At 39.5% G+C, this 24089-nt stretch overlaps 1 long non-coding RNA gene across 1 annotated transcript; it reads left to right on the top strand.

Annotated features, from left to right (window-relative positions):
• The first annotated feature begins 2591 nt into the window (after positions 1-2591).
• On the top strand, positions 2592-9467 carry LOC141765361 (uncharacterized). The gene is made up of 3 exons (XR_012593463.1): positions 2592-2720; positions 8148-8317; positions 8842-9467. It is a non-coding gene; the product is annotated as an uncharacterized LOC141765361 (long non-coding RNA).
• Positions 9468-24089: the final 14622 nt, after the last annotated feature.

The raw sequence follows: 24089 nt of genomic DNA, 5'->3' as shown, positions 1-24089 counted from the left end.
CCCTCCCTATATCTATGGATATGCACATGCACTACAAGCTGACAACGAATGCAACCTTCCATCAGCGGCGGCGGACTAACACAGATGTCTCAGTCTGCAACATTTACAGATAACCCACATCTCTCTCTGCCTCCACCCTCCATCCTTCATTTCCCTATCCTATGATTCCTCTTCCTCTGCTTGCTCCGACCCCGACGGAATGAGGGTCTTATGAAGATAAATGACGCCTCTCAGCCTCCTTACCCTGCTCCCATCTGCTGCCTTTTGCAGCTGCGGAGGGGAATTCCCCTGGATTTCTCCCATCCCTCCAAGTGTGTCTCGCCTGACAGGTTCACAGCATCATTTTTTTTTGTCCACAAGGAAGAGTGAAAAAAGGCCTAACACATGGTTGGCTGGAGCAGCAGAAGACATTAGGCAGCCATGATAGCGATTCAGAAGCTTGAGGCTCATCAGATTTCAATTACGGAGGAAATGAAGTGAAAATCTGAAGAGGCTATTTGATAATGAAGGTTATTGAATATTTCCCTGGCACTACACCTCTGATATGACTTCAGCTCAAATCAGATACAACATGTCACACTTTAATATTGATATATTATTGGATAGGGAAGATTGATACCACTCTCACATCTGTATGGTAAATGTTAGGCTACAGCCAGCAGCTGGTTAGCTTAGCACAAACACTGGAAACAGGGGGAAACAGCTAGCTCAGCTCTGTCCGATCCACTAACGTTAGGCCCGATACGAGATGAATAAACCCCTGTTTTTGTGATCTTTGCTGCCATCTTGACTGTCCGGAGGGGACAACTGAAAAGAAGCACCTGTTGCCTTTTTATAGTGCTTACGCCTGATTGGTGGGTTTACGATTAAATACCTAAGTGTGTAAAAGTGTGAGGCTGATAATGTGCTTATATATGAGTGGTGCTTTATGCCTAATTTTAGTGTGTTACTGTAAATGATTGTTCATGCACTGCAGGAAGTTAACTCTTCCTTTGTTTGGGAGACCAGCCCGTTCTCATTCACAGGCTTTGTCACAGCTGTCGGCATTCGGTACTGCCCCACATGGCGCCCTATAGCGCCGGTATGAAACGCACCAGGCGTTCCATTAACTATAATGTAAACTTAGATATTTCAACCATGTAAAGCACTTTGTAATTTTGTTTTGAAAGTTTCTGTATAAGTAAAATTTAGGTTATGTTTTCGGTTTGTTTGTCTGTGTGTCAGCATGATTATGGATAAACTACGGGCCTGATTTCCATGAACCTCGGTAGAAGTATGAAGCATAGGCCAAGGAAGAACCCATTAAATTTTGGAGTGGATCCAAATCACGGGGCGGATACACACAGTATTTTTCACTTATGGAAATGGCCTTGGCGGAGATTTGTCCTCTCCGTGTGCCCTTCTAGTTATTATTATTACTAATAACATTAACAAAGGCTCAGTTCTACTCAAGTGTCCCAGTAAGCCATGCCAGTGTGACACTGAGCCAGCATGAGCAATACCAGGACCTTGAAACTGAAGCTGCTGAATGAAATTCATCAATAAGTTTATTTACACCGGTGCTTTTCCTACTGTGACAAGTTCAAATGTATTCTGTGAAAGAGGCCGACGGTATTATGTATGCGGCGACCTCAAAAACAACATTTTTAGCCTTGGTTGTTCCCGTCTTTAAGAAATCTTCTGTATTTACAAACTGAAATGTAATACCAAAAAAAAATGCCATGTTACTTCAACTCCCCTTTCCACATATTGAGCAGTAGGGCATGAATAAATCAAACAATGAGCAAACTCTTCTCAAGTCTGCAGTCATGAGTGCTTGTGTGCATGGGAGGATACGTAGGCGAATATATGAGACGGAGAGAGAATGTTTAATTTAAAATGAAGACAGAAAACAGCCTCAGAGGAAAACAGTCTATTCCACTCACCCGGGCACCTTGAGCTACTTGCAGAGGCAGCAACCCTGAAGCCCGAAAATGTATCAAGGACGCGGTGCAGCCTTCTATTCGCTCACCGAAAAGTGATAATACATTCACAGGCTCCACTTTTTAGAATGAGGCAATATCTCATGGATAGTTTCTGCAACACGTGTCACACAGATGATGATAAACTAACAGAGCACCCTCTATTTGTCTCTCATAATAATCAGAAGTTAATCCAACAACAAACTAGGAATGCTGATCACTGGAAACAAAACTAAAACACTTGAGGAGCAAGGGAAGGAACGCCAACTACCAGGAAGAAAACAGAACCCCATTCAGCAACGACAAACAAAAACAAAGGAACTGGGCTAGTATATATAGTGAGTGACTAATGAGGAAGTGGGAACAGGTGAGCAGGAGGTCAGGTGACTGCTGGACGAACGAGGGACAGGTGAAACTAATCAGGCAGACAATCAAAACTGGCGGGAAAACACACAAAGACAGGAAGTGAATTGATCTGAAACGAGAGAAGAGGTGAGTAACAAAATAAAACAGGAAACAGACAACGAGCAAAATCCCAGGACTATGATGGATGTGCACTGATCATGTGGTTGTAGCCTCACCCATCGGAGATGCTAAAGGTCTGGTCACAACAGGATTTAACGGCAAAATTTCATGGTAATTTCAATTAATTCCAATGGAGTTAGTGGATCCGCTCGAGGAGGTGAAATTAATCTGCGCAAATGTTCTGCGTCGACTTCAATTTTGGTGAACGTGGACATGCAAATTTGTGCCTTGCAGGTGAGTCCAAAATAGAGGATGCTATCGTAGCCTATTAGCTTTGTTTCACCAATCACTTTTTTGATAAACTCCTCTTTTGTCTTTTAAAGCTGCTATTGGTAACATTGATAACATTCAGCCGCTAGATGTCCCATTCTCCCTCCCCCGTTCCATCGCATTTACTTCACAACAAGTCGTTGCCAGGCACTTACTGTCAATCTCTGCCATTTATCGTTTTTTTTTCCACACTAACTGACAACCCAGAGATACCACGTGATACCAACGTTGTTTTACTATTGGCTCACAAGCTTTGTTAGAAGTAACGTCAGATATCTTCCACAGAGATAAACAAAACATTCATTTTGTAATGCTTGTAGCTTGTAGATTTGTAAACATTACTGTTGCTGCTCTAGAAACAACATTTAGCCTAGTTATATATTAAATACAGTATATGTATATGTAGAGCTAATATGCACACTTCAATATTTGTTTATTTATCGCAAGTCATATTGTCATTGCAATATTGAACAGTGTTATTGCACATCACAGATGTTCCTCATGTCGTGCAGGCCTAATGTGAGAGGCTGCCCCTTGTGTAGTGTGAGTTGTGTGGAAGAGTTTAAGTGCCAGTTCTAGTGCTACCTCTTTGACAAAAGCCAACAATAAGTTATATTGTTATTAGGAATAAATTTGCCTCCTGCGTGAACCTTGCATTGCTGAATAGGGTAGGCCTACGCTACTGTATTTTAACATCGGTCATAATGGTGGTACTTGGAGAGACAAATATTTTCTGAGGTGGTACTTGGATAAAAAAGTTTGAGAACCACTGTTCTATGGTGTTGGAAGACCTTGGGAAGCAGAAATCTTTCTGGTAATACATACACAGGTTCAATGGTGTGTTCAGGCCTGGCACCAGCTGTTAGAGTGTGAAAACCTGCAGATGAGAGAGGAACAGGGGGGGTAGGGGTGGGAATGAAAGCTAAGCTTGCCACCTTGGCAAATGGTACCGCTCAATAGGCACATTGAGATGTGCAATATTATTTTCCTTTTACGGAAATTGAAACATGGTAGGAATGAGGACATTTGTGAATAGATTACTTTGATTTTCTTTGATGTGAAGAGCTGATGCTTAAAAGTAGTTCATAAAGTGACGATGTGCTTGGAGCAAAGTGTTTGATGAATGCTTTTGTGCTTTTTGCAAAAAAGTAGAAGAAGACGTTTATAGGGAGAGTGTGAGTGTGCATGTGTGTGTGATCATTGGGATGACAATGGGCTGAAAAGCACATTTTGTGTAGTATAATTTAACACCATGAAATATCTGAGAAGTGTGTTTGATACAGCATTTTTGAGCTTGCAAAAAAAGCAAAAAAAGAACCAGCGCTGCACTGTTTTGATCCCTATGTCGAGGCCTCCTCGGCCAGGCAGAGAGAGAGGAGAGGAATGTAACGCTCCCGGCAGCTCTTTTCTTTCTTTTGCTCCATGAAATGTAGATCTGTAGGGGTGGACCAGAGGTGACTGCACACACAAGCTATAGTAATAGCTGGGTGTTGACTCAGAGAAGAAGAGCCGTGTGAGAAGGGATTTCCCCCCCTGGCAGCTGCCAGTCAGTTTTCCTGAGAGGACAGATGTTTCATCTGATTTCACACGTCTTAAATCATGAAAATCAATGTAGAAACTGCAGCACAGCATTGTTTGACAAACACAACCTTTCTCTTGATGTTACCTTTTCTGCAATTTACTGGCATAAACAGGCCATTTCTTCAAAACACCGTAGGAAAAACAAAACACAATGAGCACTGGATGATAGCAATAAATCCTTAAAGAGTTTGTTATGCATCCAAATGACAAAAAAAACAACAACATATTTTTCACTCTTGTTGAAAACCAGGTACAACCAGAGGTTGTACATAGGACATACAGACGGACAGAGATTCCTTGCTATATGGTTTAATGTATCTGCATTCATATGGCTACTTGTGAAACAATATGGTTGTACACATCATCCCTCAACTCCAACTCCATTCCCACATCTCAAGTTGCTGGTCGGACTGTAAACAATGATCGGAGAGAGGAAATGGCCGTTGGACATATTTGTTGGTTGTTAACAACAAAGTCTAAATCGTCCTCACACCGATAGCCGATGGATTCAGAGATTACCTCCACCCCAAGATGATGCAGAATTGACTGGTGCGTATGGTGCTTTCTGTTTTGTCTGTTTGTTTGAACCGTCCCTTTGTACATTGGGGATTGTGGACATTTGTGAGCTGCTTTACAAAAAAACAACCTAAAACTCTATGCTGAAGTCATTAAAACCAAAAACATGAATCAAAAGCAAGGAAAAACAAACATGTATCTACCCTCAATAATAAATTAGCAGCACTGCGGCAGGGGCCATTTGGCTTTGGACAATTAATAGACTGTGTAGTGAGCTAGCAGAGCAAACAGGCTGCTGAGACTAACAGCAGGCTCCTATGCTGTCAGTGGTTTTTATAAACAGAGGCGCTGACACTTGACCTGTACACGGTCGAACATCTCTTGAGCTAGAAAGTTGGAGATTGGTGGTTGCCATGGATGCATGTGACTCCCACGCAACTGAAACACATGTTATTATAGATTATATTTGTGTGCCCTCATGCAGCCACTATTGTTTTCCATATGGCGATGTACGGCAGTATGTTGAACAGTAATGGCTTTGAAATTCATTAGAGGGAGAATTCAGCATGTGGTTGTAGATACACTGTGTTAACACACAGCAGCGGGGAGTGATGGCTTGTTGTTTTCTGTTTTGATCCTGTAATATTCACCTGCTGATGGATTCTGTCTCACTGAGTGACGAGATGACATTTTAGAAATTATTTTAGGTATCACAACACAGAGTGCTAAAAATGTAATTCTTCCATCAACAAACAGGAGCAAACATTTCTTTGATTATCTTTTTGAAGCAGAAGAAGTTTTGTGTGTTACTTGTTCATGCAATTTCAGAGGACCTTGACTGTTTCTGACACAGACAGATAGTTTAATCTGACAATGGAATTTAGATTAAATTTACAAAATATTTTTCATAGTGATCATCAGCATTGCTTTAATCTTTACAACTCTGTGAAGTAAATATTAAATTCTCAGTTTGGCCTCAATATGTTTTTATTTGTTCTTGAGAGATAGCATGAACGTTTTTTAACAAATAAGTTTCCTCTTTGAGTAGACGTCCCCATAAATATTCCCTCAGTTCCCAAAGTGTTTAAAGGATTAAGTATTTTGATTTCAGAAAGGAGAAATTAAATGTTTCTTCAATGGAACAGCTGCTCTTTTGGAATTATCAGCCTATTGTATGTGCAGTATTAATCATAAATAAATTGAATGTCTTGGCTGAGCTCATATTTCTTGTGGTTGTTGTTTACCATGCATTATGCTGTCAATTAACACATGGATATCCTTGTTTGAGTGTTGTGAGCAATGGGCTACCTCCGGGTCTGAGAAGTGAAGCCAATGCTGAAGTGCCTTAATCTTGCATTCTTTCTAACAGCCAGCAGGGGGCGACTCCTCTGGTTGCAAAAAAAGTAGTCTGATTGTATAGAAGTCTTTGAGAAAATGTTTGATCACTCTTAAAATGAAGTCTCTCCTGATTGAAATGGCTACGTAGTAGCATTTGCATTTTCTTCATACACATGCAGCTAATTACTAATGAAATATTGCTCTTTAACAAACAATGGTATTTATTGTAATGTCTTTGTCACCCTTTACCTGTCTTGTTGGATTTTTGTTCTGTAAGCAGCTGGCACAATTTGAAAGATGAAAGTTTAGATTTGCTGGAGTTGATTTTTGGTTTCTGCTACCGTGTTTGGAGACAGCTGGGTTGCCTGTGTCCTGGCAGACAGCCGGGCCCAGAGTGGCTGTGGTTTCCATTGTTGCTCTGCTTGTGTCAGTGTAATTTTTCTGCTGACATTATCCTCTTGCAAAGTCATCAAGTGTTAGTAGCTGCCTGGATTGTATGCTACGTAAAAACCTCTCCTTTCAAGTGAATGACTACAGTTGCTGTGTGCCAAATCCTGCAGAAACTCCAGTGTGTAACTCAGCTTCATCAAAGCACAAGCATCCGTAACAATCACATGCTGTAGTTGCTCTAGATTATTAGCATTAATACTAGACAATACAATAGTTTTACTATTATACTAAAGACTATGCTACACTTCAGTCTCTTCTATATTAGTGTATTGTTTAGATTTAATATTGAATTTAATTAAATTAATTAAATTAAATTAAATTTAATTTAATTTAACAATATGTTTTTTATATACATTGCATCAGTTGCACTGTAATTAAATGTAACAATGCCTACATGTATTGTCCCTGTCAAATAAATAAATAAATAAATAAATAAATAAATAAATAAATAAATAAATATTTTTATTTTGTATTATTATTTCAGCTCAATCCCACCTCCAAATAACTATTACAAGCACTACATCCCAACTTAGTTTCTGTCCAGCCAATATTAAATAATTAAACAATTCCATAATTATTTTTCATTATGAATACATTTTAAAATACGTTTATGTGAAATTATTTTGTAGAATCAAGCCATAATGCTCTACAGGATGTTTATTCTCATTACTCTCTTTTTGTGACACTTTCTTGATTCCCTCTTCCCTTTCACATTATTAGAGGTTTAAAAGGAAAAGGACTCCAGTGTAAATACAGTAATATTTATTATTAATATGCATAAACACAGCACACTGCAGTTCATGTTTTTTTTAAAGAAGAGTTCACTATATATGAGATGAGTAGAGTGAAAACAGAACAAAACATGTAAAATCAGGGTAAATTACTGTAAATTACAGTCATGAAAGTATCTAAATGTCGATTACATATTTCTTTTATGTTCAAGAGGATGATGAATTTACACACAAGTTTTGATACATGTCAAAAATCCAGTATTTACCTGAAAACAAGATTTACACAGGTGTAATAACATCTGAGAAAGGGTTGAGTGAGTAATTGTTGATAATATGGAAACCAAACTAAAGGATGGTGGTTAAGAATGCAAATGACAGGCCTGCTGCTTACTGTCATTAGTGCGTATCCCAGTAATCAGACATTTTCAGGTATTTATTGGCCGTCAATAATTTTCCTAATAGTTATTAATGCCTTAAAAGAGGATTAATGGCGTAATCAAAAGCCTGACAATGTATACAAATTTCAATGATAAGACAAGGCCACCTAGTACCGTCAACCAAATAAAAAAGTAAGAAAGGATAAATACATCACAGCAAAACAAGCAAATGAAAATGAGAGTTTAGATTTAATTTTACAGTTCTCTGTAGTGTAATATGTAATTTCTTACCTAGACATTTCAATTCACATTGTAGCATTACTTTTCTTGTGATACAAGTCAGTAACAGTGATAGATGGCATTTTAATTTACCAGATATAATATTCTGAATCTCTCAGATGCAGATGAATTGGAGTTTGGTCCGGCAATCGAAGTTGTCCCACAGTCCCTTTCCGGTTAAAGCTCCACAGCGTTTCTGTGATGGACACAGATAGTCCTGATCTCCTCCCTGGTTCCAGGCCTCGTACACCATATGGTCACCGTTCACCCACAGCCAGCGGTCCTGGAGGTAACGCAGGCCGATCCACACCCGATGAGTGATGTTGACTTTCTGATTCTCTTTCATGGCCAGAAGGCACTCGGTGTCAGAGTGCAGGCTGGTGAGGTCATTGTGGTGATCTCTGCAGTAGTCCAGAGCCTCCTCCCAGGTCTTCCTCTCCTCCACTACCTTAATATCGATGCAGTAAAAAGGCCTGGTGTTTGTTTCTTTATCATCATTCCATGTCCCTTTAGACTGGACGTGTCCATACCTCTCATTGTTCTCAAAATTATCTGGTTGTCCATTGGTCCAGTTTTGGTATGTAATGCGTGTCCCTCCTGACCACCTCCAGACAGTGCTGTTGTTGAGGTCTCGTTGGAGGCCGATCCATCCTTCGGATCTGTTTGCACCTTCAGCTGTCAGGAGCCTGTTTAGTTCAGACTGACTACTAACAGAGGAAAGATCAGTGTGATGTTTTCTACAGTAGCTCTGAGCAGCTGGCCATGTCTTACTCTTATCAACAAAAATGTGTTTTCCTACATCTCCCTCAACAGCTGCACAAAGAAAAAGTAACAAGATGATTCTCTCCATGGTCGTTGGTCTGTTTCCTTTGGCTGTGTCTTCTCTATGATGGCACTTACATATAAGTGTCAGGGTTATAAAGGATATGATGACTTTGCATGACTTTCTTTAACAAGCAAAATATCTTCATGGTAGGCTTAACACCCAAAGAGAAAAACAAATGACTTACACAAACACATAAGCAATATTCAGCAGAATAGCTAAGTAATGAAACCCGGGTTTGCATTGGAGCTCATTTGTTTTCACAGGAAGGAGTATTATCATGGAGTGAAGTGATCCGTACAAAGACGAAGCAGTTTCCTGCTCATTATCACCGTCATTGAAAGCTTGTAAAACGAATACTTTTTGCCAGATGTCAGAAAATATATTGCAATGCAGCCATTTGTTTGAGACCACCTTCTTTTCTAACGACCACTTCACATTCGCTTTTATATGAAACATATTACAGTTTTGATTCGAATGAAATTACTATTTCAGCTTAAGTTAACGCAAATGAAAAAGGTAAGAACAAAAATCGAACATTAGCAAACATAAATAAATAAATTTTTCAGAAGTTGGTGCTGCACAAGACTCATAATTAATACTTCATGATGTTGTAGCCCGGTGATATGCTGCTGTTGGTTTTATGGACTGAGAGCTCCCCTGCTGAGACTTCTGCAGCCATCCCCCAATACAATGGAGGTCAATGAAATTTAATTTGTTGTGCTTGAAAACATTGAAAAATTCATGTTAAAAACCTCAACTCATAACATGGTTTATACTTTCTACCAAATACCAAAGAAACATATTCAGCTGGAAGCGCATCTGACATTATAAAGTCCGTACTAAACAGTTGCTTATTCAGACATCCAGCAGACACGGAGCAACATTATCATTCATTTGGAGTCGTGTTTCTGGATACGTGATGAATTTAAGTCCAGTATTCACTCTCTTTTAGCTTTATTTTGGTCTCAACCATAATCAGAAAGAAATATTTGTCTCTTTTTATTTGCTAAATGCTCCACTATGTTCACCAGCTAGTCTCTAAGGGCCCTTTTTTGGCGCACTCAAATCCATTGTTTTCAATGTAGACACGTGGCAGGCACGCTCAAATGTGGAAGTGACGCCGTTGCGTTCCCAAAGCACCTATTTTTCAGGGCGTGACGGCTGCCTCGAGATAAAAATAGTTAAACTTTGCATTCAGCCCACACCGCATGTCATGTGACGAGGAACAACCAATCACAGCCGGAAGACACCTTTTTTTCTTCCGTAAATATCAGTCTATGGTAAATATATAGAAGAGAAGTTAATCATTTTAGTGCAGGGCTACACCCAGAGCTTTACGATCTGTCCCATGGACTATTTTACTTGCGTCACCCTTTCCGTCCAAGAACGTCACAATATCCGGTTGAAAGGTCAGCCAGACTGACGCAGAGATATCGAACAGTAAAGCTACTGTGAGGGGTTTATTTTAGTTTAGTTCAGTTTAGTTTAGTCAGTGAGATTTGCTGCTAAATTACTGCAACTTCATCATCATCGTCATCGCAGCACGCAGGTTTTGGTTGCTTAGTAACGGCAGGCGTGGCAGGAGTTCAACCTGGATAAAAGAAAGAAAGTGGCACGGCTGGCATTTTACACACATTTTTAGACACTACATGTGAACAGCACCTAAATGTGTCTGTCTGAAGTATGGAGCCAAGCAGGTAGTGTATACGGTGGGTTTTTGGAGCTTTTTAGCTGAGAACAGCTGCCTGCTGCTGGAAGCAACGCTGATCTGAGCTTTGGGAGTGAACCAGAAACCAGTTGCAGGCCGTAAAACCAAAGTTATGACCTGGCAGACGCTAAAGGGGACAAATCATGTGAAAATTCACTTTTTCAGTGCTTGTGCTCATACATTTGGGTATCTGGAGTGCCTACCAACCCACAATCTGTGAAATAAGAAAACGTGTGATTCAACAAGCCATTCAGATTTGTCTCCCCTTCATATGTCACATGCGCCTGCAAGTCCATGTGCCTCATTCAAATATACCACCCCCCATCTGAGTATCGCCACCTATGACTTGAAAGCTACCTTTGCAAAGGTGGATTATATTTTAGACTGGGCTTTTTCAGGAGGGGGGGTCTTAAAGAGACAGGCGCTAAAACGGAGCGTTTCAGACAGAGGGTGAATGCAGGTATATTCAGACAGACAGTATGAGAAAAATAATGTGTTTTTTGAACATCAAAACATGTAAACATGTTTTAGTAGGAACCCAAAGTACAAGTATGAACTCTAAAATGAGCATGATACGTCCCCTTTAAACACCTTTAAAGAGTGTGTGGAGCTGAAGGGAGCTGCAGAGTCAGGTGATAATTCTCTGTGGGATCATCATACGAGCGACCCCTTTCACATACAAGTAGTCGTGTGAGCTACAGTTAATATGAAAATATTGATTAGTGCAGCTTTGAAGTCCATAAAGTTATCATGCCACACAGGAAGCTGTTTCAGCACTCTTTGCTCACGCTTTGCTGACCAGCTTTGGGTGCTCGGGGACATATGTCTGTATGTAATGAAGTGCAAAATGATGTAGTGAGGGCAGGTTATGAATTACAAGTTTAAAGGGAACAAATGATCACAAAATACCCTGCCAGACTAGGGGTCAGGGCCGCTCCTGCAGCTTCAATCAGCACACAGACAGATACCAGATCGGTGTGTGGGCGTATGTCATTAGATTAGTGTCAGTGTTTTGGCACGTATCAATTCCCCACACTCTCATATGCACCGTGAAACAAAGGGACTGACATGATTGAGGCCATCCAGTCAACTTGGGTCATCTGTACAAAATGAACACAAGTGGCTCTACAGAAGCAGCCTCTCTGTACTCACGGCTGTAACACTCACATACACACAATATTCGACTATGTGAGCGATTGTGCTCAGCAGTAATTTGATTCAACACTGCCTCTGCTGCAGCTGAAGGACACATCATCCTTTTGGAAATGGCAACGCAAGAGATCAGATCTCGCACTCTTTGCTTTATATGAATGAGTGTATTAAAGTGTTATTGTGTCATTACATTTCACTATAGGATTTTCTGTGGCTTGTTGAATTAAAAACATACTGTAGTCCTCACTTTTTTTTGGCCTCTGTTTTCACACGACATTACATGCATAAATATGCATGAAAATTATCTGTAGGCCTAAAATACATTATATTATCAATAGGGCTGTCAATCAATTTAAATCAATTAATTAGTCCATAGTTAATCACGATTAATTGCACATTTTTTATCTATTCAAAATGTGCCTTAAAGGGAGATTTGTCAAGTATTTAATACTCTTATCAACACAGTATTGGGCAAATATGCTGCTTTATGCAAATGTATGCATATATTTATTATTGGAAATCAATTAACAACACAAAACAATGACAAGTATTAGAAAAATAAATAACACAGCCTGAGATGAACCATTACAAGTTTTGAATAGTTAAACATGTGTGTAAGTAGATACAGTGCTAAAATAAAAGTTACATTTTGAAGAGCTACAACATGCAAATGGCAACGATTCCGCAGAACGGCCCTAAATCATTCCTCATCACCATTCAGGTGGAACTGGTTTAAATGTTGGTCATAAAGTTCATCATTCATCACAACATAATTACTACACACTGAACTTCCTTAAACTGTCTTTACACTGTCTCTAAGTTTAACCCATTAGTTTTAAGTGTCCACCGTCACCAGTGTCATAAATATAGCGTACAGTATGAAGAAACCACTGCTTCAGGCCTCAGAGTCTCGGTCTATTAATGTGACAAGTAAATCACATGGGTACTATAAGCGCTGGAGAGGTCCAGATTTACAAGCGAGCCCGTGCCTTGGACAAGAAATTTATGTTCTCCTGCTCACCGGAAAAATAATTATGAATAATGGCTCATGTTGAGGAATCTCTAAAGCAGGGGGAAAAGACATTCTGCACTCTGAATAGAAATTATCAATATAAGATGAATAATTGCGATCTGACAGATGTGAGAAGCACATCTTCAGGGAATGAACACAAAATAGATCAAGGATGTTAAAATGAGGACTGACATCAGTGATGTCGTCAGACACATTGCAGCCGTATTACAGTGTGTTAAATCATTACTGTCAATGTAATATAGATCAATGTACCTTATCATTTATTATTTAGTTACATATGTGAAGAGTGGAAGGCGATAAGATAGCAGTTTCTTTTAGTATGACCAATCCAATTACAGGAAGCCATCATAAATTTGTTGCTGTTGACGACGCTTTGCTCCAATGTGCCACTGAGTCGTAAAAAAATGGAGCCCCAGAGGTCAAAAGGGATGAAAAAGTGTAAATTCCGCGCTCAGAGTTCGTGGATCTGAAGGTTGAGTCTTCCTTTACTCCTTGACTCTCATTACAGAGCGCCTTAACAATGATTTAATTATGCTAATTGGGTTTTATAGATGAAATAGTAATTGCATTGAACATATTTCTGTCTTCTGCTCGGACGGGAGTTGCGTTTGGCTTGAAGTGAAAAGGCCAGTAAGTAAAACTGTGAGCTTAACAATCACTCTTTTACCTGCTGCTTCTGTTTGCTCTCCGCCTCCTCCCCAGTGTGGCACGGAAAAGATAATAACCATGAGGCAGGTGAGTGTGTACGTTCATCGTGTATGTTTATTTATGAGTAAGTGTGTGTGTGTGTGTTTAAAGAGTGAGGGGGTCTGACTGCCCTCCGGCCTCTGGGCCGACTGCATTATTCAGAATAGAGATAAGAGGCTCCACACTCTGGACCTTTCTGATACTGCTTAACCTCAGCGTGGTTATACAGTAAACACACACACACCCTCGACAGAGGCCATCTTTTTCAGCCTACTGAATAACCTTCAAACGGTAAAACATTGCATGAAGGACAGAAGAACACAAGGATTCAGACTCTGGATGCTTTCCTCTTATTGTTAATCCTACAGCCGGTAATGACGAAACTACTCTACAGTAGTTGTTTATACTTTGTATGGAGTGTGTTTCTGTAATAATGCTGACTAATAATGCAATAGCTCTTCAGAAGCTCAGTGAACACATTTCTAATCAACATTACTACATCGTTTTGTCACATAAATGTATTATTACAACCCTAAATAATACTGTCAGGGTAAATGTGAGATTGTGACACAATTTATTACAGTGATAGGGGTTTTTAAAGCCACTGGGAGAATAAGAGGCCAACACTAGTTACAGTAAGCTCGATTACCGTAATGGGAACTGTATGTGCACAACATTTGTGGTATTAAAAATAATTAATAATCCGCTAAGAATCAAAAGGTTTGTGAATTTTGTGTTGATCTTCACTTATTCGCTGTTCCATGCTTTTCCAGACACCTACTTGGTACATCGTCTTTGCGGTTCAAGGACTTGTTATACAACCAAAAAGGAAACAGACGATACAGAGAGATCAAATATTATGTAAACAAAATATTAAACAAATATGTTAAAAGATGCAGTTGATATAGCACTCATCAAAAAGGTAAATCTCTCACAATAGTTCCTTTTTTTCAACAAGAAAGACTGGAGGAGAAACACTATTTCCTGGGATTTACTTGTGATTTTGCAGTAGATAATGGTGTAGTATCTAATAAAAAAAAAAAATCAGTGCAGAGAACATATAAACGAGAACATATAAACAACACAACGAACAACCTCGTTGGGTGTTCCTCTCTCTGGGAGGCTCGCGTTGCTAGGCATCGACCCAAGGTCACGTCGTTACTCTGGCCAGGGTCATAATGTGTGTAATTGCAGGTCTGGTGGAAGGTCAAGTGACTTTTCTGTCCCAAGGAAAGGCTCCCTGGAGGTCACATAAACCTCACCTAATTACCAAGCAACTACACACACACACACACGCACATACACACACATGCACACACAGGAGGCCAAACCCGTACAAGCAGCCCTGATGAGCATCATTAGGCCCAATCAAAGCAAGTGATTAGCCCCAATCTGAGGCCACAGAGTAAGACAGAGAGAGAGACTTTAAAGGGTGACTTGTACATGAATAGGACTAATGAGCACAACAAAACACTGGCAAATAGCAAACACTGGAAGACCTTTGTCAGCTTCAAGGTGCGCCCTCTGTCTACCAGCTAGCTGTGCAGTGTTTGCTATGGCTTACTCACAGCATGAGGAAATAACAGAAGAACATGGGGGCATCCCAAGTCTCTTAAATGCATCCACGTTTCCCACGTCTTCCCAAGCAAGGAAACCATGTGAGGAGAGAGGAAACGAGGAAACATGTTTTTAGAGAAACAAGACGTCCGTTCTTCTGAAGCGCCATCTGAAGCGACGTCCGTTTCTGATGACGGCGGCAGCTGATCACAGCTGGATCAGCTGTCAGTCGACTTTAACAGCGACTTACAGTTCACTCTTAGGAAAAAGTAGTATACTTCAAGTTATTATTGTAAAGTAAACTTAAGAAAGTTCAAGTCTATTTCCCAAGTATACTTTATGTAGTAAGTATACTAATATCAATGTACTAGTAGTATACTTGTAAGTGTACTACTTCAATACTTCTTGGGACTAAATTGGCCCACTTTTTACTTTATAAAAGTATACTTTTAAGTGTACTTTAAGTGTAAGAATAGTAATCTTTGAGTGCACAACTAGGTTATATCTAAGTTGTATTTTGTAAAGCATGCTTTACTATGAAGTGAACTTTTAGTTTACTAGTTATATACGTGTAGCTCATGGTTTAGTTTATGAACTTGCACTTTAAAGTATAATATCAGTAAACTACTAGTTTAATAGTTTTTACTGCAAGTATACTTTAACTTATAGTACAATGATTTATGTATTACATAAAGAGACTTTTGCTATTTGACTTGATGTTTTGTGATGAAAATGAGTTTTTCTCGCATGCCTCCACGGGGAACGGAGAAGGGAAAAACGTAAAACAAATCCTGATGAATTGAAGTAAATTCATATCAAAACATACATTTACAAACTCTCCCACACTCTGATACGCTACTCTATCAAAAAGGAAGCATAGGCCAAATATACTTTTCTGTATACTTGTCACTATAAGCCAAGTATAGACTTTTCTGTATACTTGTCAGTTTAAGCCAAGTATACTTAGACTTTTCTGCATACTTGTCAGCATAAGCCAAGTGTACTTAGACTTTTCTGTATACTTGTCAGTATTAGCCAAGTATAGACTTTTCTGTATACTTGTCAGTATTAGCCAAGTATAGACTTTTCTGTATACTTGTCAGTTTAAGCCAAGTATACTTAGACTTTTCTGTATACTTGTCAGTTTAAGCCAAGTATACTTAGACTTTTCTGTATACTTGTCAGTTTAAGCCAAGTATACTTAGACTTTTCTGTATACTTGTCAGTTTAAGCCAAGTATACTTAGACTTTTCTGCATACTTGTCAGCATAAGCCAAGTGTACTTAGACTTTCCTGTATACTTGTCAGTATGTGTTCTTAGACTTTTCTGTATACTCGTCAGTATAAACCAAGTGTACTTAGACTTTTCTGCATACTTGTCACTATAAGCCGAGTGTACTTAGACTGTCCTGTATACTTGTCAGTATAAGCCAAGTGTACTTAGACTTTCCTGTATACTTGTCAGTATAAGCAATGTATACTTAAGTATAATTTTGTTGAGTATATCTCTGTAAAGGTCATAAAAAGTAAACTAAAATACTCTCTTATTTCAAGATTCAAGAGTTTTATTTGTCCCGTACTCATACAGGATATGCAGTGAAATGCAAAGTGGCATCGCTCACAAGATTGTGCAAAACAACATCGACTATACAAATATTTAAAAAATGTAATAAGAATTGTAGGGACAATGGCATTTTTTATAGTGAGAGGGGTCTATATTTATATGGAATATAAATATAAGTGTGTGAATAGAATAGTAATGAGTGTGTGCGTATTCTCTGTTTAGTTTAAAAGAAGTATACTAATAGTACGCTTGAATAAACTTTATTGGTAAGGGAAAGTGAGGATTGAGAAGCGAGGAAATGTCAAATAAGGACTGAGATGCACCCCCCATATCTCCTGTTTTACCACCTATGAAGAACTCACAGAAGGTGACAACCTCGCCACACACTCTGTAATAAAACAAGCCTTATAGGCCCTGCCAGCTCCATCACGGCTCACATGCTAATGTATTCATTAACATGACATGTTGTGCCCTGCTCTTTTTCCCATGAAACCGGTGATTAACTTAAATAAGGTGTGACTCCTCAATGACACCGACCATGTTAAAGGCAGCAGGCTCAGACCTCCTCTGTCTCTCTAAAGGTAACGTGTTCAGTCACACAGAAATTATTGATGTCGACGTGATGAATGTACATGTAAGCCCGGCTCAGGATGGAAATATACGTGCATACATTATATATATGCGAGTAATTCAGGGCTCATCTCACTACTACTTCCCCCTGGCTCATTTGCAATGATTAATCACACTTTGAGGGATCGTGGGTAATTACCTTTGAAAATATTCATTTGCAAGGTCACAGGGTGTTCGCTATATACTAAAAGCATTAAGACCGTAATATATACAGTCCTTCACCCAATGGGAGTAGACATCATATGTGTAATAAGCTACATAAGGTTTTATGGCGTGAAGAAATCAGAGGGGAGATGTAACAGAAGAACGCCGCCGCCGCCGCCGCCGCCACACAGAAAAGTCTTCAGATGGGAAAAAAATCTTTGAACTAAAGTGACATGAAGAGATTAAGTACGTGAGAATGTGTGAGTGATCTAAAAAAAATCATTTTTCATTGTCACAAACTGTCATTTCTTCCTCCTTTTATCTTCCAGTGATCACGCAGCTGGTCCACACTGCGCAGTAGCATCAGAAGAAAAATTAAAGCTGCGTTTGAACTAAAGTAAAACATTGGCTCATGATATCTTGAAGCTTTTTTTGCAAACATAAAAAAATCCTGTGGGAGGCTGTGACATTATGTATTCAGTGGGAACACTGCAGGAGAGCTGTTCCCTATACATATATATATAATCTATGGTTCACACCCACCATGCACCTGCACACACATATGACACACTGCGTCCCTCGCTGGTTGTGAAACTTGCTGAATTTGAAGGATGACTGCAGTTTTCCCTTAAGAAAGCTTTGTGGCTTCTTTACCACCTGCTCCCCACAGTCCTGTGGAGCCTTGGCAGAGATGGATAGCCCATCCACGTGTGTCATGATCTGTACAATACCTGCAGCACACCCAACTATAGTGTTTGCAATTCATAACTTACATGTTGTTCGAGGTCTGATTCATAGGCTGTAGCTTGTGTTCTGTATGCTCACCCTCAGGCCAAATTAAAGCTCACTTACATTAAAGTTTAATATATCATATAGGAAATATATTTTAAAAAACATGAGCCTCTCTATGATGCCTTTGTTTTTATTCTTTCCAATTGCTGACCTTTGTTACCATTGTTAGAGGAAAAAAGCTCACTAACGGACCCAACAATGAGGCTGCGAGCTCATTATACACCTGAAAACACAAAGGTTAGATGAATGAAACATGGAGAGACAATTTCTCTTTGGAATAGAGAGGCATGCAAACAAACAAAAAATCAATACAATGCCTGTTTTGTTATTGTATACTTCTCATATAGCCTAGTTGAAAAAATACTTTTGTCTACTGAGCAAAGCAGACATGAATGTGGTGGATTTGCATCTCCCGTCTTTAGAGAGAAACATGAATCTCTTTGTCTGGACCTTTGTTTCCTCCACAAGGTACCCAGACTTCCTCCAGTATGACACAAATACTGACAAGAAATAAAATACAAATCAGAGAAATAAGACTTTGTGTTTTCATGTGGGTCTAAAAAACGTAACACATCAATACTTTATAAGCACACCAGCGTGGAACAAAAAGAAAACATATCTATAAATGGATTTGCATAAACAATAAACTATAATGAATGAATAGCTTACTAAATATAAAACAGTAATGTTTATTTTGCCATGTGTAGCCTCCTGCTATAAATCACTGTACTTTACACAACTAGGCTGCTACCATTATGGACATCATGTGAAAATATTACAATTTATTCCCTCAGAGTTTTAACTTATTTTCACAGTTCTCCCAAAGGAGAAGTGTGACTGTTGTAAAAGTGACACAAACAGGACGTTGTTCTTAGTGCAATCTTGATTCTTCTGGATTGTCAAAGACAACTAATGCAAGTAATGCAATTAACACTGATAAATATGTGCTCACTTGTTTCTATATCCTAGGATCTGACAATCATCAGAGCAGAGCAGAGCACAGAAAATGCAAAAAAGAGGAAGCCAAAGATTTGCAACCAATCTGAGATTTGCACATCAGGTCACAGGAGGCTGGCTTCTAAAAGATGAGATCAGCATCTCCACTGTGGCCTTTGTTCACCGTGTCACCTCTTTTACTCCTGGAGCTTCTCTGTGAGCTTGAGTATACCAAGTAAGACCAACCTCAACCATAGCTTTGTGTTTCTTTTGTAAGAAGATTGACATCTCTATATAGAGACTATCTTGTTTTGGGATCGCACCGGCCGTGACGCCGAATCGGGCCAGGGGCTAAGGTGGCCACATTTTCACCCTTGCTCGGATGACACCCATCTTCAAACTCTTCATTTTGATCTCAACTACACACCTGTAAAGTTTCGTGACTGCATCTTGCACGGTTGTGACGCTATCACGTTGAAAATGTCTGTCCACATACAGAAATATAAACACAAAATACTCAAAACCACGTCTGTGGTAGTTCCTGCTACAGTAGGTGTCTCCAGGTCCACATTTTGCCACGATGACACACACAGAAGGTGAAAACAATACCAGCCACACACTGCCATGGCTGGTAACAACAGGCTCCATCTGATTAAACTCCTCCTCGGGCAGAGGCTTGAAACAAGCCTGCAGAGAGGGGCCAGACGCGATAATCGAACACATGGCGATAACGGTGCTCACTTTATGTCCTCAAAGGCAGGCATTGTGCAGATCTCGTTTGTACACAGGAAAAGTGATAAAGGTTGTTTTGTGAAGAATTAAAAAAGGGAGTTCAAGAGAGGCTTTCTTCCCACCACACACCTGGCCAATTCCTGCATGAAGAGGGCCTGATTGTTGGATTGTTGGTTTTTAGAAAATTACAAAAATTGTTGGATGCATCAGATCCTGTTGTGATGTAAGAAAGATAAGATGGGAGGGGGGTTTGAGATGCTGTTAGCCTCAGCTGTACTTTGTCACCAAAGTTGTTATTATTCATCATCTGGACACCCGCATGTCTATGCTGAATTTCATAAGTTGTTATTTCACTCTATACCAGGGGATTTCAAAAGCTGACATTGTATTTTTTTTATGATTGCCAGGCTGATTTATAGATGTTTATTCGAGATGGACATCTGAGATCCTCGGAAAGCGTAAGTCACGCTGAATCTGAGGATATGTGTCATCATGTCTGTGTGTTCAGACTTGACTGAGTTATGACTCCCTGAGGGAGCGCAATTTTGACGCAGAGGGTTTTAAAGTAATTCAATTGCTTCCATGAGCCGCCTCCAACTGCTGATTGTGTTGATCAGCTGCCAAACTACAACAACAGCTCTTTTATTACATTTAAATATTACATTTAAATTATTACATTATGCACAGTTATTACATTATGAGTTGCTACACAGCTCATGCAGTGTCTTTGCCTCACGTCTCTCTCTAAGCACCCCCCACATGCATTCCTACAGCTGCACAGCCTGAGACATTTTAACACTGTTACAAACAGCTATTAATGAGGTGTCTTGATTTCTTGTCTCTATTTTTGTTAGTATTTTTTGATGTACTGTCCCACCACCAACACACACATAAACACAGATATAGACAGACCCAGCCTGTCTTTTCTCCACTCCTCTCCTTCCTCCCCTCTGTGCTCCTCTACCCTCTGTTCTGTCCTGTTAATCACTTCATAGTGCACACTCACACACATATACACACACAGAGAGACACACACACACACACACACACACACACAGGGCCCAGGAAGGGGAGTAATGAAGCTGGCTAAATGTTTTGAGCCGGGCTCTTCATCATGTCACCAACGCGACCTTGGCTGGAGGTCAGCCCGCTGGAGAACGACTCACACTGAACAGAGTGGGGGAGGGACGAGTGTCTACTGTGTGTACACTTGCTGGGTGCGGACACAAAAAGAAGTATGAACAGTGCAAGAAAGTGAGAAAGGGACAGATGATGTGTTTTCGTGAAAAGAAGAGATAAAGTGTCCCCATCCTAGTCGGTGTGTCTACTTTTGTGTGTTGAGAGAAAAGAAGGGACAATAATGGGATGAGATACAAATAAAAGCGTAATGAAAAAGCTCAGAGCGGGAGAATAAGAGGATAAATGAAGAGGAATTTAGGGAAATTGAAAGTGAGGCACGATGAAAAACAATAATGACAAGACCAGGAGAGGAGATATGAAGCCTTGGGGTGTGTGTGAGAAAGTGGACTGACAATAGAGGGTGTTTGCATCCATTAGGTATTCAAATGACTCCATGCTGCTCCATAACTTAATCAATCTCTCTTCCTTCCTTTGCTGCTGAAACTTCAGCTCAACCAGAGACAGGGGCAATATAAGACTCATTTAGGGGTGCTCAAACACACTTAAATTCTCTCAGCACCCCTAAAAAATAATCATCAAACCCTCTGAACCTAAGGTATCCATTGATACCAACCATGTCATACTAGCTTGTCGTGAAGGAAGCTAAATTACGCTCCAAACTTACGCTAAATTTGGCAAGAAAAAACTGTCATGGCCATTTTCAAAGGGGTCCCTTGACCTCTGACCTCAAGATATGTGAATGAAAATAGGTTCTATAGGTACCCACGAGTCTCCCCTTTACAGACATGCCCACTTTATGATAATCAGTTTGCAGTTATGCATTCTTTGCATGCAGTATAAATGTGTTATTTTTTATATTCTGAAGAAACAAATCACCGGCACTTACAGATAAAGGGTCTTTCTTAAATTTATTCTGGGCAACAAAAAAAACGCATTTCAGCTGTAACAGCTATTATAGCTAAATTACATATTTTTTCTTAATTATCATGAAATTTCTTTGGGGAATTATTAGGAAGTTACAAACCCATAAAATAAAATGTTGGGCGTTACCCAAGCATCCAAAAGCCAGGGAAACCCTGAACTCCCAGTTTCCAGTCCATCAAACAGGACAAACACATTACACAGTAATAAGAAAATATAAATAATTAACTGCAGGAAAGATATTAACTGTCCTCTAGGTAAAAAAAACAAAACACATTTCGTCTATAATAGCTATTACGACCGAAACACGTTTGTTTTTTTGCCCAGAATAAACTAAGAAAGACCCTTTATCTGTGAGTGCCGGTGATTTGTTTCTTCTGTTCTTACTGTTCTTACGACTACCTGGCACCCGATACTTCATTTTCATTTGTAGACGTGCTCGCTGCTACTTTCTATATTTTCTATATTCTAAAAATTATGTATTTGAATATTTCTGCATTCTGGGGTCCCTAAACAGTCTTGGAATTATATAAAGTGGATATGACTGGAAAGCTGAGACTCTTGTGGATTCATTGAGACATTTTGAACATACTTTGATGCAGAAAAGGCAGAAATTAGTGAATAAAAATTCACCAGAATGCAGGAAATGAAGTGTTGAAACAAAACCTACACCCTTGACCGTACACATGCCACATTCTCATAAAGGTCTGATCCTAGAATCTCCCCCGACCAGAGACAACAAGACTGATGAATTTACAGGAAGTGAGTCACTGCACTCACTGCACCATCTTGATATTCAGACTTCTTTGCATTGTGAGATACAGTATATTTAAACTTTGCAGATGTTTTGCACCTGTATTACATCCCTCTTTCATTTCCCATACAGGAAAGCACAAAGAGCTTCATAGCATCTGCATTTTACATTCAGTTCGCGCATGAACGCACACATCCTCCCGCTTTATCATTTGAGTTTTATAGGTTATATTTATTGTGTTGTTTGCTTGAGCTGTTTTAATGGGGTACAAGACTCAGGCCTTTGACGTCTCCTGCGCAATGTCTGTACTCATATTTATGACTGCTTTAGCTCTAATGTGAAGAAATAAACTTCTTTTGCCTCCAGCTTCCACCTATAAAAAACACATCAAAAACATAAATTCAGCGCTATAACTAACAAATTGTAAAATAATATGTGTGTATTTTCAGCTGCAGGCTTGTAAACTACTACTTATACCTTGTTTCAGTGTTTGTACAATTAGCCCATGCCAAAATGAATCACTGACTCCCTTTAAAGGGATGTGGGCGTCCTGCTTTTTTTCTATTAAATATTTAAATTGTTGCTATTTCCCAAAATAAGAAAATAAAAAAAATCCCCCGTTATTATAATATACAATATAACTGCCTAGTTTTATCTTCTGGTCATAGAAACTTCCTTCCTGTTTCTACCTAAAGAAAAACTTTGCTCGTCAGTATGCAGGGGGCTTAACGTCGCCCTTTCTCCAAACAACAATAAAGCCTGTTTCAGTCCCAAGCCTAAATACATTTCCCCTGATAGCCTCTGTCTCTCTCTGAACCAATATAAGTCCATCACTTTAAAGTTTCTCTTCTTTCTCCCACTTTGTGTTTATGTTTGGGCACATTCAAAAAGGGGATGAAGTATCCAGTGTGTTTTTAGTTTCTATAGGGAATAGATCTGTGTATATAGCTGGGGTTATGCTGCAGTCTAGGTTGGGGAAAGGATATTAAAGGGAATTGCAGTAGAGGAGGTAGCTGGAGTATTTATTGTGGCCGGGGCAGGTCACAGAGAGCTCTCACTGGACAGACCTGGACATGCTTCATAGAGGAATAAAGTGTAATGACTTTATCCTCTGAGGGGTGAGAAGAGAAGTGTGTGTGTGTGTGTTTGTGTGTGCAGACATCTACTGTAAACTCAACCACATAATACGCACTGTACCTTAAAACATTACACACAACCTTGGGTGCCATTTGTCAAGAAAACGACTCTACTTTTTAGATTGTTAACTTAGTTAAATATATTAGCAGAGCAGAAAGTAAACATTTTAGAGTAGAAGAAGAAGAAGACTCATCGAGGGGTTGTTAAATTTTACACTCTGTATTGTTATTTTTACACATTTACATTACACATTACACCTGAAATACATACACACATGCACAAACAGGACCTATACACATGCATTGATGGAAATATGTAAGGGGGGTGGCCGTGGACAGGCATCCCGAG

Source organism: Sebastes fasciatus, chromosome 3 (genome assembly GCF_043250625.1).
Source record: "Sebastes fasciatus isolate fSebFas1 chromosome 3, fSebFas1.pri, whole genome shotgun sequence".
Lineage (NCBI taxonomy): Eukaryota > Metazoa > Chordata > Actinopteri > Perciformes > Sebastidae > Sebastes > Sebastes fasciatus.
This window is presented reverse-complemented; position numbering and strand designations above follow the sequence as displayed.